This window comes from Petromyzon marinus, chromosome 40 (genome assembly GCF_048934315.1).
Source record: "Petromyzon marinus isolate PM22_M1 ecotype Great Lakes invasive population chromosome 40, UKy_Petmar_22M1.pri1.0, whole genome shotgun sequence".
Classification (NCBI taxonomy): Eukaryota; Metazoa; Chordata; class Hyperoartia; order Petromyzontiformes; family Petromyzontidae; genus Petromyzon; species Petromyzon marinus.
Window position 1 is genome coordinate 5,698,387 of NC_133706.1, and position 15,186 is coordinate 5,713,572.

The following is a 15,186-nucleotide window of genomic DNA, read 5'->3' on the forward strand; positions in this document are numbered from 1 at the left end:
AGTGCGCATCTCTCTCGGTGATATTGGTCAATAATGAATGCGCTTGGAAGCACTTGTGCGGACACAATCTGTCTCGTTATGCAAACACACGACCCTCCCTGTGGGCAACTTAAAGGAACCCTCTTCCCGCCACTGTCACCCCATTCAGTTAAAAACATTGCACTCCACTCATCCCTATAGGGAACAAGTATAATGATATGAGAGCAGTGGCTCTTAATTAAAAAGACCAGTGGTGATATGTAGGTGTACAGCCCTCTTGGTGAAGTATGGTTGTGTGACCAAATTTCGCCACGCTGATCAGTGCGCGTTTGTAAATGTTGGGATGCATATGTAGTGACGTAAATGGAGTCACTATGTCGTTTAGCGACAGCTACTGTCACAAGAGTGGAACTGTGCGTCTTAAGCCTCTCTCTGGCACCGGAGTAGGTATGGCATGGAAGCGGGCCCTAGGGGGCATGGTTCTGGTGACGGTCAGAGAGAGGGCAAGTAAGGACGTGACAGTCTAGGTGAACCCGAGAGGGCAAGTGACTGGGACAGGGTAGCGAGGGGGCCCAAAGGGTGGCTTGAGGGACACGTGGTGCTCGGTCGAGAACCTTCTGGTGAGATTCAGAAGGGGGCGTGGATTGCGTCACTATTCTGGCAAATTGCCCGATGATGCTGGATGTAATTACCAGCGAAGCGTCGTACTACTCAAATTGTAAATGTGGTAGATTTACTATCCAACACACCGGTGGGCTGAAGTAGTAACTAATTGGCGTTTTGTTTACGTGACAAATCCCTTACTAATTGGCTGTGTCAGGTGGTGGAGGGTTACGACACATTTATACTTACGCGATCTAACCCAAAAAACCTTTATTATGGAGAAACAGAACTAATGACAGAAAATAATAAGCAAGACAGCTCACGTTAAACGCCGAGTTCAACAGGTCAGGGAATTTATACTGGTTCTAAGCAATAGACTTCATTCCCTAAAGAGGCTAAATGATTAAATGGATGTCACCAATATCACTCATGAGCCAACATTGTAATGGACAGTGCATTGACAGATGAGGGCAAAATAAAGTGTTATCTGGAACACAAAAAAAAATACCGGACAAGACATGAGGCATGAACATGCCAAACAAAACAGAATACTACTACACTACACTATACACCACTATAGACTACACTACTATACTCTACAATACACTACTATACACCACTACTACACTATACACTACACTACTATACACTACACAACTATACACTACACTATTATACTACACTACTATACACTGCACTACTACACTCTACAATACTATAAACTACAATAAATTACACTACTATACACTACTACACTATACACTACACTACTATACACAGACTCAAGGTCTTCCTGGGGAATTCCCAGGCGTCCCCAGGCCAGCCAAGCGACATCGTCCAACTGCCAGCAGCGTGTCCTGGGCCTCCCTCCGGGTCTTCGCCCAGTGTGCCGTGCAGCTGCTCGGTAGAGTTCCAGGGGGAGTCTACCGGGGAGAACAGCTGAAGAATGAGAATACAAATTACGTACATGACAACCCAAAACAAAAACAAAACATGATTGAACGTATCATACGTTTTTGTGAAAGCAAGAACACAAATATTTGTAGTATCCCTTAACAAAACGGAACCATAACAGATGATAGAGACGGCAAGCTTAATAAAATAAGAAAAGGTGATGTTCATTTATTTTCACAGTGCCCTTCTCAATGTCACAAGTCACTGGCAGCTTATCTTTGTGAATTAAATATGATGTAAATGTACATTAAATCAACCATATCAGAAAGTGGTGCAGTTTATAAATCATGTAGTGTATTTTTCGATTTAAAGCTTTCGTGACTGCAAGGATTCATCTTCTTTGGTTCTTTCGGTAAAGTCACATAGAATGAGAATAAAATGATAAATTGATAAAATAAAATAACACAATAATATTCTCACGATGTTTCGGCCACAACACAAGCGGCCTTCATCAGGTGAAGGGACGAGACTGTCTGGAGGACAGCGCTGTCCTCCAGACACGTCGTGAGAATATTATTGTTATTTTATCAATTAATTATTTTATTCTCATTCTACGTGACTTTACCGAAAGAACCAAAGAAGATGTAGTGTATTGTAGTGTATTTTCGTGGATTTGTGAAATCACCTTTATGTGTGACAGTGTTGTGTAAAAATATACAATACTGCTTACGCATATCCCTTTATTCATCCAGGAAGGTTTCGCTGAGTCTCAAGCGTCTTTTGCAGGAGGATCCTGTATTTTGATATTTGGTCAATCCCTTCTTAAATAGGCAGAATAGTGTCTATGAGAAGCAACAGGAGATATGATCATCATCAGTCCACCGTGAGATGAAGGCCTCCTCCCACAAAGCCTTCCACATTCGTCACAATTCCACGATACGAATATCCATCTCGTTCCCGCGTGCGCACGAATCGATTTAACAGTGTTCGATTACACACGCGTGCGCCACCACGATTTACTCCATGGCCTGTGTAATGGACAGCAATTATTTTCATTTAATTTCCTTTTTGTACGCTTGCGAATACGATAATTGAAAGCCAGCCGGGTGGCAAGTGAGGGGAAATCACTAGGGGGAGCTTTGGAGCTTTCACATTAATTTGTGTTGTCATTGTGTCAATTGCATGCTTTCATCCTGAATGACACAATGCATTCCGGATACATAAAGCATCTCAAGATGACCGAGGCTCCAACATTGCAACAGAAAACAATCCAAAATCAGAGTATCTCCCTGCTCATATATAAGTGGGCCTGTACTTATCGCCATTGAGAGCTCCAATCCAATTGTGGAAATTCCACATTCCTATAGCAAAGGGAAGCCTCTCCAAAGAAGATCCTCCTGTGATTTTTTTTCTCCCAATTGGGATGCTGCCAGTGGCGTAACAGCAATACAAAACGTCTCCCATTCGATCTCCGACAAACGATGGTGTAAGTTTACTAAATCCCCCACCTCTCTCCGTCCAGCAGTCTAAATGAGTAACCTAGCAGTTAGTGGGTCGATAGGTCACGTGTGGCAGGGTAAACTGTGGGTACCAAGACCGTAGCCATGGAGTTAACATTAGGGGGGACCAAATCTTGCAGGGTGTCTGGGGGTCTTAACCCAGAAACGTATCTAAATTTTAAAACTCACTTCCTGCCTAAAATATTAAAAAATGCACTAACACATGGGATGGACTTTTTATTTATTTTTTACAATAATGTCTAATAGTGTATTGTATTACATTGCTCTGTTTTAACTTTTTTACCATTTCTTGTTTCATTGTATGTAATGGCAGAGATTAGGGATTAATAAAGTACAACCATAACTACAATCATATAAACAGAAATCTATGCATTGATTTATATGAAGACAAATCCAGATATTGTGGCCAAGGTTTAGCAAATTGTTGTTTTTATTTACATAGCATAGCAATATTTTTCATAGCAATATATTCGGGGGGACGTTTTGAGCATATTTGAATATTGAGGGGGATGTGTCCCCCCCAATATATATTATAATTATGGCCTTGGTGGGTACTCACCTCTTTTGCGACTGGCGAAAGAGGTGAGTACTCTCTATGGGGCTGTCTAAAGCCCCCTCTCGTGGAGGTCATTCCACCAGCAATGGCATGAGGAGTTATTGCAAGGACAGCCGTTTATTTATTTATTTAAGCTTCCTTTGAGATAATTTTAAGTGACATCTGGTCCACACAGCATGGGACAGCATTCTCCCACTCGTCTTACTACAGAGAGGAATGTTGGTTCCATGGCCAACAAATATGTTCATTCGTAGAGCTGAAATATAGCCAAACTAAGTTGCGAGTCCAAATGATATATTTTTTGTTTGTGCAGTCATTGGTTAATAACTGAGACCATTAATTATGCACTCCGCTTGAGAACCTGATTTAAGCACAGGCAGCTGCCTGGATTCGAACCCAGGATCTCAGCGGTGTCAATTCAGCACTCTGACCTATGAGCCACCCAGACACCACTGACGACACAAAACAAAACAACTTTAACTTGAATGTTTTTACATGAATTAATTTAACAACTGGGCTGCAGCTATCAACTCGCTACACTTGGGAAACCGATTTAATCGGCGGGTGGGGGGGGTGCAATTGGACAACTGAAACCTGAATGAAAACCCAGGATCGGTGGGTGCTCCGTGATCCGTGCTCTGAAACGACGTTAGCTCTTTCTTTCTCTCTCTATGAGTCGCCTCGCCACCCTGTGAAGGTGTCTAATTTTAGTTTTGCCCCAGCGTATTACTACCACCCCACCGATGCTCACGCCCACTCAACAGCTCGTCCCGCCATCCGGCACCATTGGGAGAGATTCCGGCAACTACGGGCGTGAACCGGGGGTTGGTGGAGGGAGAGAAGAAGGAGGAGGGAGACTCGAGGACAATCTTTAAACGGGCCTGCCTCACGCTGTGACAACCCGACAGACAGGCAGACGCTTGAGTGTTGTCACAGCCGCAAGGGCAAGCCACTTTCGTGCTCAAACCGCAACACAACCACCGCCATCACCGCCGCAGTCAACAGCGGCAGTGTTTGGTGGCGCTGTTGTTACACGCGGCGAGTAACACCACCACGGGGGCGTTTGCAGCCGATGTAAACACACACCGTGCGCTGCGCAAAGTAAAAAAAACTACGGTGTAATTTGCTGTATGTTGATTGATAATACTGCACATTACAAAACCACATTGTAGATGACGTTATAGTTGCATACAACGCTGTACAACTGATATTGTACGGGTATGGTGAGGTTAATGATGACTATTAGGGGTTATGCTAGGGTTTAGACCACGGATAGGGTGAGGCTGTTCGAGGCAGTATTACGTTCAGAATTATGGTCAATGTTTTAGGTGAGTGTTAGAGTTCACGACTGTAATGTGAATGCTGGTGTTGAGGGTAATGTTGAGGGTAATGTTGAGGGTTATGGCTTGGGTCATTGCTAGAGGTTAGAGGCTAGGGTCAAGATTAGAGTCAGAGATATGGTTGGTTTGAACTATGGTTAGGCTTAAGGTCAAAGTTAAGGTTACGGTTAATGATAAGATCACTGTCTGGATTATACATTTAACGAGAGCCCTCGTTAGATGCAGTCCCAGGCCGGTGATGGGAGAATTAACAAACGCTCATCTCCCCAAGGTCATTTTGTGGCAGGATGCCCTTTGCGCAAACGCGACAGTGACACCCACAGCCCCATTTCGTTGCCTGCGAACCAATTCCCCCCCTACCACCACAGGCCGAGTAAGAGCGGCACTGTCCCCCCAATGAGCCATCGCACCACTGAAGATGGGGAGGAGGAGGGTGGAGCGGGTGGGGAGGAGGTTTGCTGGGCGAGGATGCAAGAGGAAAAAAATTCAGGTCACGGCGCAGTATTTTTCACTGCGCGTTGTGCCGTGTGTGTGGAAAACGCATCTGGCATGACCCCCGCCTCTCGTCCTCATCCTCCTCCTCCTCAACCCCCCCCCCAAAGCATTGGCCTCGTGCAAGCGCTGGGGAGAAATGTTAGCATAAGCGGGGACTTGAGGAACATTTGGCTTCTTGCCCGGTTTCCTAGGCCGCCTGGGCTCTGACGGACCCTTTTAAAAAGAAGGTGGGGAGAGAGGGAGGAGATGGTGTGAGGAGGAGGAGGGGGAGCGTGGCTATGGATGATGTTGGGAGTGGGGCGTGTGGGGGTGTGTGGAGAATGGAAACAAATGGGGACAGGAGAGTAGACAGAGGGGAGGAGGAGAGGAAGGGTGGGTGTGGAATTGCATACAGGGGGAATGGACGAGAACGCGCGTAGACTCACGCGTGTACACACACACACACAGCGAAGGCGGTGGGTGGGTGGGTGGTGGTGGTGTTGCTGTGCAGTGTGGGTGGAGGGGTGCAGAGGGTTGATGGCGGTGTGGGCATAATGACGATGATGAGGTGGGATGGAATGGAAGAGATGGGGACGGGGGAGGGGGTGCGTAAGGTTCCGAAAAGCCCGTGGTGGGGAGAAGGGAGAGGTTTGTGCAGGGGTAGGAGCATGGGCGGGAGGCGAGGTGTGGGATGGGTTTGGTGGGAGGGTTGGCAGGGTGGATTGGTGGGTGAGTGGTGGGAATATGAAGGTGGGTGGATGGGATGGCAGGATAGAGGATGGATTAGTGGTGGGAAAAGGACGGTGGTAGGTGAGTGGGTTTTTTTTAATATAAACATAGAGGGTTTTAAGTGGGTGGGTGGGTGGAAAGTAGGTTGCTACGAGGCGGTTGTGTGTCTGTGTGGATGGGTTCATAATGGGATGTGGAGGTGGGAGGAGGCTAATGGTGGTGACTGGATATGTGTGAGTGGATGGGAGGCAGGGTGGGTGTGTGGGTGTGTGAATGTGTGTGTGGGATGTGCTAGGTATGTGCGTGTGTGGAGTGAGAGGCTGGGTACATGAGTGAGTGGGAGGCTGTGTGTGAGGCGAGGTATGTGTGTGTGGTGAGAGGCTGTGTCTGTGTGATGAGGGGTGAGATGGCTTGTGGTGTGATGAGGGGTGAGAGGCTGGGTATGTGAGTGAGGCTGTGTGTGTGTGTTGAGGGGTGAGAGGCTGGGTACGTGAGTGAGTGGGAGGCTGTGTGTGTGTTGAGGGGTGAGAGGCTGTGTGTGTGTTGAGGGGTGAGAGGCTGTGTGTGTGTGTTGAGGGGTGAGAGGCTGGGTATGTGAGTGAGTGGGAGGCTGTGTGTGTGTGTTGAGGGGTGGGAGGCTGTGTGTGTGTGTTGAGGGGTGAGAGGCTGTGTGTGTGTGTGTTGAGGGGTGAGAGGCTGGGTATGTGAGTGAGTGGGAGGCTGTGTGTGTTGAGGGGTGAGAGGCTGTGTGTGTGTGTTGAGGGGTGAGAGGCTGGGTATGTGAGTGAGTGGGAGGCTGTGTGTGTGTGTTGAGGGGTGAGAGGCTGTGTGTGTGTGTTGAGGGGTGAGAGGCTGGGTATGTGAGTGAGTGGGAGGCTGTGTGTGTGTTGAGGGGTGAGAGGCTGTGTGTGTTTTGAGGGGTGAGAGGCTTGGTATGTGAGTGAGTGGGAGGCTGTGTGTGTGTGTGTTGAGGGGTGATAGGCTTGGTACGTGAGTGAGTGGGAGGCTGTGTGTGTGTGTTGAGGGGTGAGAGGCTGTGTGTGTGTTGAGGGGTGAGAGGCTGTGTGTGTGTGTGTTGAGGGGTGAGAGGCTGGGTATGTGAGTGAGTGGGAGGCTGTGTGTGTGTGTTGAGGGGTGGGAGGCTGTGTGTGTGTGCTGAGGGGTGAGAGGCTGTGTGTGTGTGTTGAGGGGTGAGATGTCTTGTGGTGTGATGAGAAGGCGACTTCTTCTGCTGCTGCTGCTGCTAGCCGAGGGTTGGGCTCTGTGTATTCACAGCTCAGATTTCACGGGCGGGTAGCCGGGTACACGCGCGGGTTTTACCTCCATGCATTCCTTCGCAGTGAGGGCGGAGGGAGTCTGTTGCATTCTCCTCACCGGAGCGGATCTCGGTGGCAACAGAAGCTATTTACATTCTACGAATAATAGAAATCCTCTTATCGGTTACCCCCACAACCCGCGAATCATATTATTCGTGGGAGCTGTAGGGTCCACGAACATTCCCTGTTACCACCGGCCTCTATGAAAGCTTCGTGTCGTCCAAGAGTAGTTCAATGCTGAGCGGCTTCCAATGGTTCAGCAAATGTCGCAAATAAGGGTTTTTTTGAGCGTCAAATTCATGCAATTATCGGCGATTTACTTGTCATTTACAATCGCGGATGATAGGATTCGCGATATCGGTACCCCCAAAATCTCCACGGATAATAAGAACGCGATTTATCCCGTACATATACATTACATATAACTATAGTTACAAGCGTCCATGTACTTGATGGATATAGATAGCATTTGTCCTCGTGCCTATAGTAATGATTGCTTTGAAACACTGCTAAGCGATGGTTGAATGTGTGCGTGTTGTGTCCTTGTTATTGCGTTAAAACACCGATGCGTGGTACCTACACACTGCCGTGTAAATGTATTGCATCTGTAAATACTGTAACACTACATGATTGTGTTTATGTGTAATATGTGTTTGTGTCCAGGGAGCGGTAAGTGTTGCGGTTAGCGCAATGCGCTTACGAATATCTCTGTTCGGGTTCTGGGCCTCCTCTGTGTCGACTCAGCCTCAAATGAGTTACCTGGTGCCGTGTGTAGTAAACATCGCCACTGGGGAAGACAAAGGCGGCCGGGGTTACTCGCTAACAGCACTTGCCCCGACAGCCTGATGGAGACTACACGGGGGATCTTTTGTCTTTTGTGCACGGGAGCGGTGGCGGAGCGGTTAGCGCACTGCGCTCAGAATCCGGCCAACCGGGTTCGACCCAGGCCCACCCCTTGGTACCCGTAGCCTTAAATAAGTACCCAGGGCCACCCCTTGGTACCCGTAGCCTTAAATAAGTACCCAGGGCCACCCCTTGGTACCCGTAGCCTTAAATAAGTACCCAGGGCCACCCCTTGGTACCCGTAGCCTTAAATAAGTACCCAGGGCCACCCCTTGGTACCCGTAGCCTTAAATAAGTACCCAGGGCCACCCCTTGGTACCCGTAGCCTTAAATAAGTACCCAGGGCCACCCCTTGCTACCCGTAGCTTTAAATAAGTACTCAGGGCCACCCCTTGGTACCCGTAGCCTTAAATAAGTACCCAGGGCCACCCCTTGCTACCCGTAGCTTTAAATAAGTACTCAGAGCCACCCCTTGGTACCCGTAGCCTTAAATAAGTACTCAGGGCCACCCCTTGGTACCCGTAGCCTTAAATAAGTACCCAGGGCCACCCCTTGGTACCCGTAGCCTTAAATAAGTACCCAGGGCCACCCCTTGGTACCCGTAGCCTTAAATAAGTACCCAGGGCCACCCCTTGGTACCCGTAGCCTTAAATAAGTACCCAGGGCCACCCCTTGGTACCCGTAGCCTTAAATAAGTACCCAGGGCCACCCCTTGCTACCCGTAGCCTTAAATAAGTACTCAGGGCCACCCATTGGTACCCGTAGCCTTAAATAAGTACCCAGGGCCACCCCTTGGTACCCGTGGCCTTAAATAAGTACTCAGGGCCACCCCTTGGTACCCGTAGCCTTAAATAAGTACCCAGGGCCACCCCTTGGTACCCGTAGCCTTAAATAAGTACCCAGGGCCACCCCTTGGTACCCGTAGCCTTAAATAAGTACCCAGGGCCACCCCTTGCTACCCGTAGCCTTAAATAAGTACTCAGGGCCACCCATTGGTACCCGTAGTCTTAAATAAGTACCCAGGGCCACCCCTTGGTACCCGTGGCCTTAAATAAGTACTCAGGGCCACCCCTTGGTACCCGTAGCCTTAAATAAGTACCCAGGGCCACCCCTTGGTACCCGTAGCCTTAAATAAGTACCCAGAGCCACCCCTTGGTACCCGTAGCCTTAAATAAGTACCCAGGGCCACCCCTTGGTACCCGTAGCCTTAAATAAGTACCCAGGGCCACCCCTTGGTACCCGTAGCCTTAAATGAGTACCCGGAGCGGTGTGTAGACATTGGGAGTGTGCTCGCTAACAGGGCTTGCGCACATGCGCAAGCCCCATTTGTGTACATTATGTATGCTGATGCATGCTTATGAATTCGTGTTTATGTAATAATGTGTAGGTTTATTACTGCGTAGGTGTAACTCGCGCAGAGTTATGGGTGTGTTGCTACACGTGTCGTGACCCCGTGTTTGTCTGTGTGCAAGTGTATGCATGCGTATGCACAATGCTAGTAGTAGCGTTACGTTTATACGCGTGCACTGTAATTGTGTGATCGTGTGCATGTGTATACGCGTGTCACAGTGTACGCATATCGACAGTGTACAATAATACATATGGGCTTCGGTGTTAGATTGCACGAGGCAATTTAATTGGTTCACAGATGGTGAGGATCGTATGTCGTCAGTATTGCATACCGTGTCAACCCCACACACTTTACCACGTATTCTTGTACAGGGAAATTGAGTTTTCAGTGTCCATACGGCTTACAGCCGTTTCAGTACGGGCACAACAAAACAATCGTACGGCCAAATTAAATAAGTGTACTGTTCAACCCTTCGTAATTTTATTGTTGGACATTAACAACACGGGTGTGTGCATCCACATGTGAAGCAGCAGAATCAGCATGCAAGATCACACACAAGTAGCATGATAAGTAGCATCATTGACACCAATCGTCAACATTAATAAATACAACTGCTTTTGTTTAGCAACAAAATTGTGAATTCGTGTTTCTCCCTTGTGATGGGACTTTGTAGGATGAACGTTGAGATTTATAAGGTGGCACGGGGTGACCAATACGTTCTAAATTGGTCTGTAATAAGATAGGGCACTGATAAGGGGTTGACAGGTACGCTGCTATACACTACACTATACACTACACTACTATACACTACACTATAGACTACACAACTATACACTACACTACTATACACTACACACTACTATACACTACACTATATACTACACTATAGACTATACAACTATACACTACACTATACACTACACTACTATACCATACCTGTCAAGCTATACAGTTTACCCCGTAATCTTGTACAGGGAAATTGAGTTTTCTTGTCCATGCGGGATTTTTTGTGTTGTCTATTTGTTTGCGTTTCTCCCTTGTGAGGATGAACGTTGAGATGCGTAAGGTGGCATGGGGGGTGACCACTGATCTTCGTCTGTAATAAGTTAGGAACTTCATAAGGGATTAACAAGTATGGTATTCACCCGAATATATTTTCCGTATTCACTGGGTAGCCGGTAGGCAGTCGTCATCCCGACGACCTTTGACAGTAGGTGCTGCACGATCATTATAACTTCATTTAATTGCTGCTGCCTTGCAAGTGTTCAGCACGAGAATAGTACGAACGCACAACTTTAGGGGAGGTCCCCTGCCCCTTGTGAATGAAACCAAATGAACGTCCGCGCTTTATTTGGTGGCTTACATTCACAAATGTCTTTTTTTGTATTTTCTAGCTGTGCACGTGTGTTCTAGATATATAAATATCGGTTCTCTAGCCCTTATAGAACATCATTATAAGATACAACATTCACCCAGGATGGTCTAGATATATACACATTACAGCACTATATATGAAGTTTCTAAGTGTAAGTGAATGCATGTACACGTACATACACGTGCGTGCACTTACATATACTGGGCGGGGGGATTGTAGAGTGGTGGCGCAGTGGTTAGCGCGCCCTGCACTATGAACCCGGGGGCCCCATCTGAGCTGAATTTTCGGGGACGGCTAATATCAGCGGTGAGTGATTTTTGTGAGCCGGTTTCGCCTTCTCCCCACGTCCTCCACCCGCAACTGAAGTACAATCACAGTCAAACAGCACTCTCCCCACCACCACCACCCAACTCAAGTACAATCACAGTCAAACACTCTCCCCACCACCACCCAACTGGAGTACAATCACAGTCAAACACTCTCCCCACCACCACCACCCAACTGGAGTACAATCACAGTCAAACACTCTCCCCACCACCACCAAACTGGAGTACAATCACAGTCAAACACTCTCCCCACCACCACCACCCAACTGGAGTACCATCACAGTCAAACACTCTCCCCACCACCACCACCACCCAACTGGAGTACAATCACAGTCAAACACTCTCCCCACCACCACCACCCAACTGGAGTACAATCACAGTCAAACACTCTCCCCACCACCACCACCACCCAACTCAAGTACAATCACAGTCAAACACTCTCCCCACCACCACCACCCAACTGGAATACAATCACAGTCAAACACTCTCCCCACCACCACCACCACCCAACTGGAGTACAATCACAGTCAAACACTCTCCCCACCACCACCACCCCCTACTGGAGTACAATCACAGTCAAACACTCTCCCCACCACCACCACCACTCAACTAGAGTACAATCACAGACAAACACTCTCCCCACCACCACCACCCAACTGGAGTACAATCACAGTCAAACACTCTCCCCACCACCAGCACTACCACCCAACTGGAGTACAATCACAGTCAAACACTCTCCCCACCACCACCACCACTCAACTAGAGTACAATCACAGTTAAACACTCTCCCCACCACCACCACCCAACTGAAGTACCATCACAGTCAAACACTCTCCCCACCACCACCACCCAACTGGAGTACAATCACAGTCAAACACTCTCACCACCACCACCCAACTGGAGTACAATCACAGTCAAACACTCTCCCCACCACCACCCAACTGGAGTACAATCACAGTCAAACACTCTCCCCACCACCACCACCCAACTGGAGTACAATCACAGTCAAACACTCTCCCCACCACCACCACCCAACTGGAGTACAATAACAGTCAAACACTCTCCCCACCACCACCACCACCCAACTGGAGTACAATCACAGTCAAACACTCTCCCCACCACCACCACCCCCCAACTGGAGTACAATCACAGTCAAACACTCTCCCCACCACCACCACCACCCAACTGGAGTACAATCACAGTCAAACACTCTCCCCACCACCACCACCACCCAACTGGAGTACAATCACAGTCAAACACTCTCCCCACCACCACCAACCAACTGGAGTACAATCACAGTCAAACACTCTCCCCACCACCACCACCCCCTACTGGAGTACAATCACAGTCAAACACTCTCCCCACCACCACCGCCACTCAACTAGAGTACAATCACAGTCAAACACTCTCCCCACCACCACCACCCAACTGGAGTACAATCACAGTCAAACACTCTCCCCACCACCAGCACTACCACCCAACTGAAGTACCATCACAGTCAAACACTCTCCCCACCACCACCACCCAACTGGAGTACAATCACAGTCAAACACTCTCACCACCACCACCCAACTGGAGTACAATCACAGTCAAACACTCTCCCCACCACCACCCAACTGGAGTACAATCACAGTCAAACACTCTCCCCACCACCACCACCCAACTGGAGTACAATCACAGTCAAACACTCTCCCCACCACCACCACCCAACTGGAGTACAATAACAGTCAAACACTCTCCCCACCACCACCACCACCCAACTGGAGTACAATCACAGTCAAACACTCTCCCCACCACCACCACCACCACCCCCCAACTGGAGTACAATCACAGTCAAACACTCTCCCCACCACCACCACCCAACTGGAGTACAATCACAGTCAAACACTCTCCCCACCACCACCACCACCCAACTGGAGTACAATCACAGTCAAACACTCTCCCCACCACCACCACCACCCAACTGGAGTACAATCACAGTCAAACACTCTCCCCACCACCCCCCAACTGGAGTACAATCACAGTCAAACACTCTCCCCACCACCATCCAACTGGAGTACAATCACAGTCAAACACTCTCCCCACCACCACCACCCAAATGGAGTACAATCACAGTCAAACACTCTCCCCACCACCACCACCACCCTAATGGAGTACAATCACAGTCAAACACTCTCCCCACCACCACCACCACCCAACTGGAGTACAATCACAGTCAAACACTCTCCCCACCACCCCCCAACTGGAGTACAATCACAGTCAAACACTCTCCCCACCACCATCCAACTGGAGTACAATCACAGTCAAACACTCTCCCCACCACCACCACCCAAATGGAGTACAATCACAGTCAAACACTCTCCCCACCACCACCACCACCCAACTGGAGTACAATCACAGTCAAACACTCTCCCCACCACCACCACCCAAATGGAGTACAATCACAGTCAAACACTCTCCCCACCACCACCACCACCCAACTGAAGTACCATCACAGCCAAACACTCTCCCCACCACCACCACCCCCCAACTGGAGTACAATCACAGTCAAACACTCTCCCCACCACCACCACCCAAATGGAGTACAATCACAGTCAAACACTCTCCCCACCACCACCCAACTGAAGTACCATCACAGCCAAACACTCTCCCCACCACCACCACCCCCCAACTGGAGTACAATCACAGTCAAACACTCTCCCCATCACCACCACCCAACTAAAGTACAATCACAGTCTCCCCATCACCACCACCATCACCACCACCCCAATTGCGCGACCCGGACTCTGTAAGCCTTACTCCAGCAGTGGATTGATCATGGCTGATGCCACGTGCTTGCGGCACTGCCACGGCGGGTGGACGCCTCGACCCCTCAACCACCCCAAAAACACCACGACACCGAATTCCGTCGGCCCGAATGTCGAGACGGAACCCGCCCTTACTCCGCCTCGCCCTAACCCAGTGCGCGTGTGTGTGTGTGCTGTGTGTGTGTGTGCTGTGTGTGCGACGACGACGACGATGCTGTTGTGTGTGCTGCACGTGTGATGCTGTGTGTGTTGCGGCTTCCCACCGCTGTTCTCTACAAGCCGGCAGTGGGATCCGAATGGCGGGCGAGATACAACAGAGACGACGACGACGACGCCGCGCACGGTCGAAGCCCCCCAACAAGCAGTCGCTGGCTGCCGAGAGCGAGAGAGGAGGAGGCGGCGGCAGCGGGGCCCCCCCTCGCCCCCGTGGACACGCGAGGTGCTGCTGCTGTTGCTGCTGCTGCGGGCTGGACAGGGCACAGCAGCAGCAAGTGCGAGCAGAGCCCACGTTGTCCATCGTCCGTGGGGGTAATTGTCTGAGAGAGGCAACGCACGCACGCACATAGACACGTGTCAACATATCGCACGTGTGTAGACACGCGCACGCGTGTAGGCACGCGTATAGACACGCGCACGCGTATAGACACACACACACGTGTATAGACACACACACACGTGTATAGACACACACACACACACGTGTATAGACACACACACACACGTGTATAGACACACACACACACGTGTATAGACACACACACACACGTGTATAGACACACACACACGTGTATAGACACACACACACGTGTATAGACACACACACGTGTATAGACACACACACGTGTATAGACACACACATATACACACGTATAGACACGTGTAAACATTCACACGTGTATAGACACACACGTATATAGACACATGCACACGTATAGACACCCACGTATAGACACACCCACGTATATAGACACACGCACACGTATAGGCACACACGTATAGAGACACACACACACACGTGTATCACTACATACGTGTGTAGCTGCACCGGTATTGACACGCATGCACAGCAAACA

At 49.3% G+C, this 15,186-nt stretch overlaps 1 long non-coding RNA gene across 1 annotated transcript; it reads right to left on the reverse strand.

Moving 5' to 3' along the window:
- Positions 1–837: 837 nt before the first annotated feature.
- Positions 838–14,709, reverse strand: LOC142930521 (uncharacterized). Its single transcript, XR_012946466.1, has 2 exons — positions 14,377–14,709; positions 838–1,521 (listed from the first exon to the last, which is right to left on the reverse strand). It is a non-coding gene; the product is annotated as an uncharacterized LOC142930521 (long non-coding RNA).
- Positions 14,710–15,186: the final 477 nt, after the last annotated feature.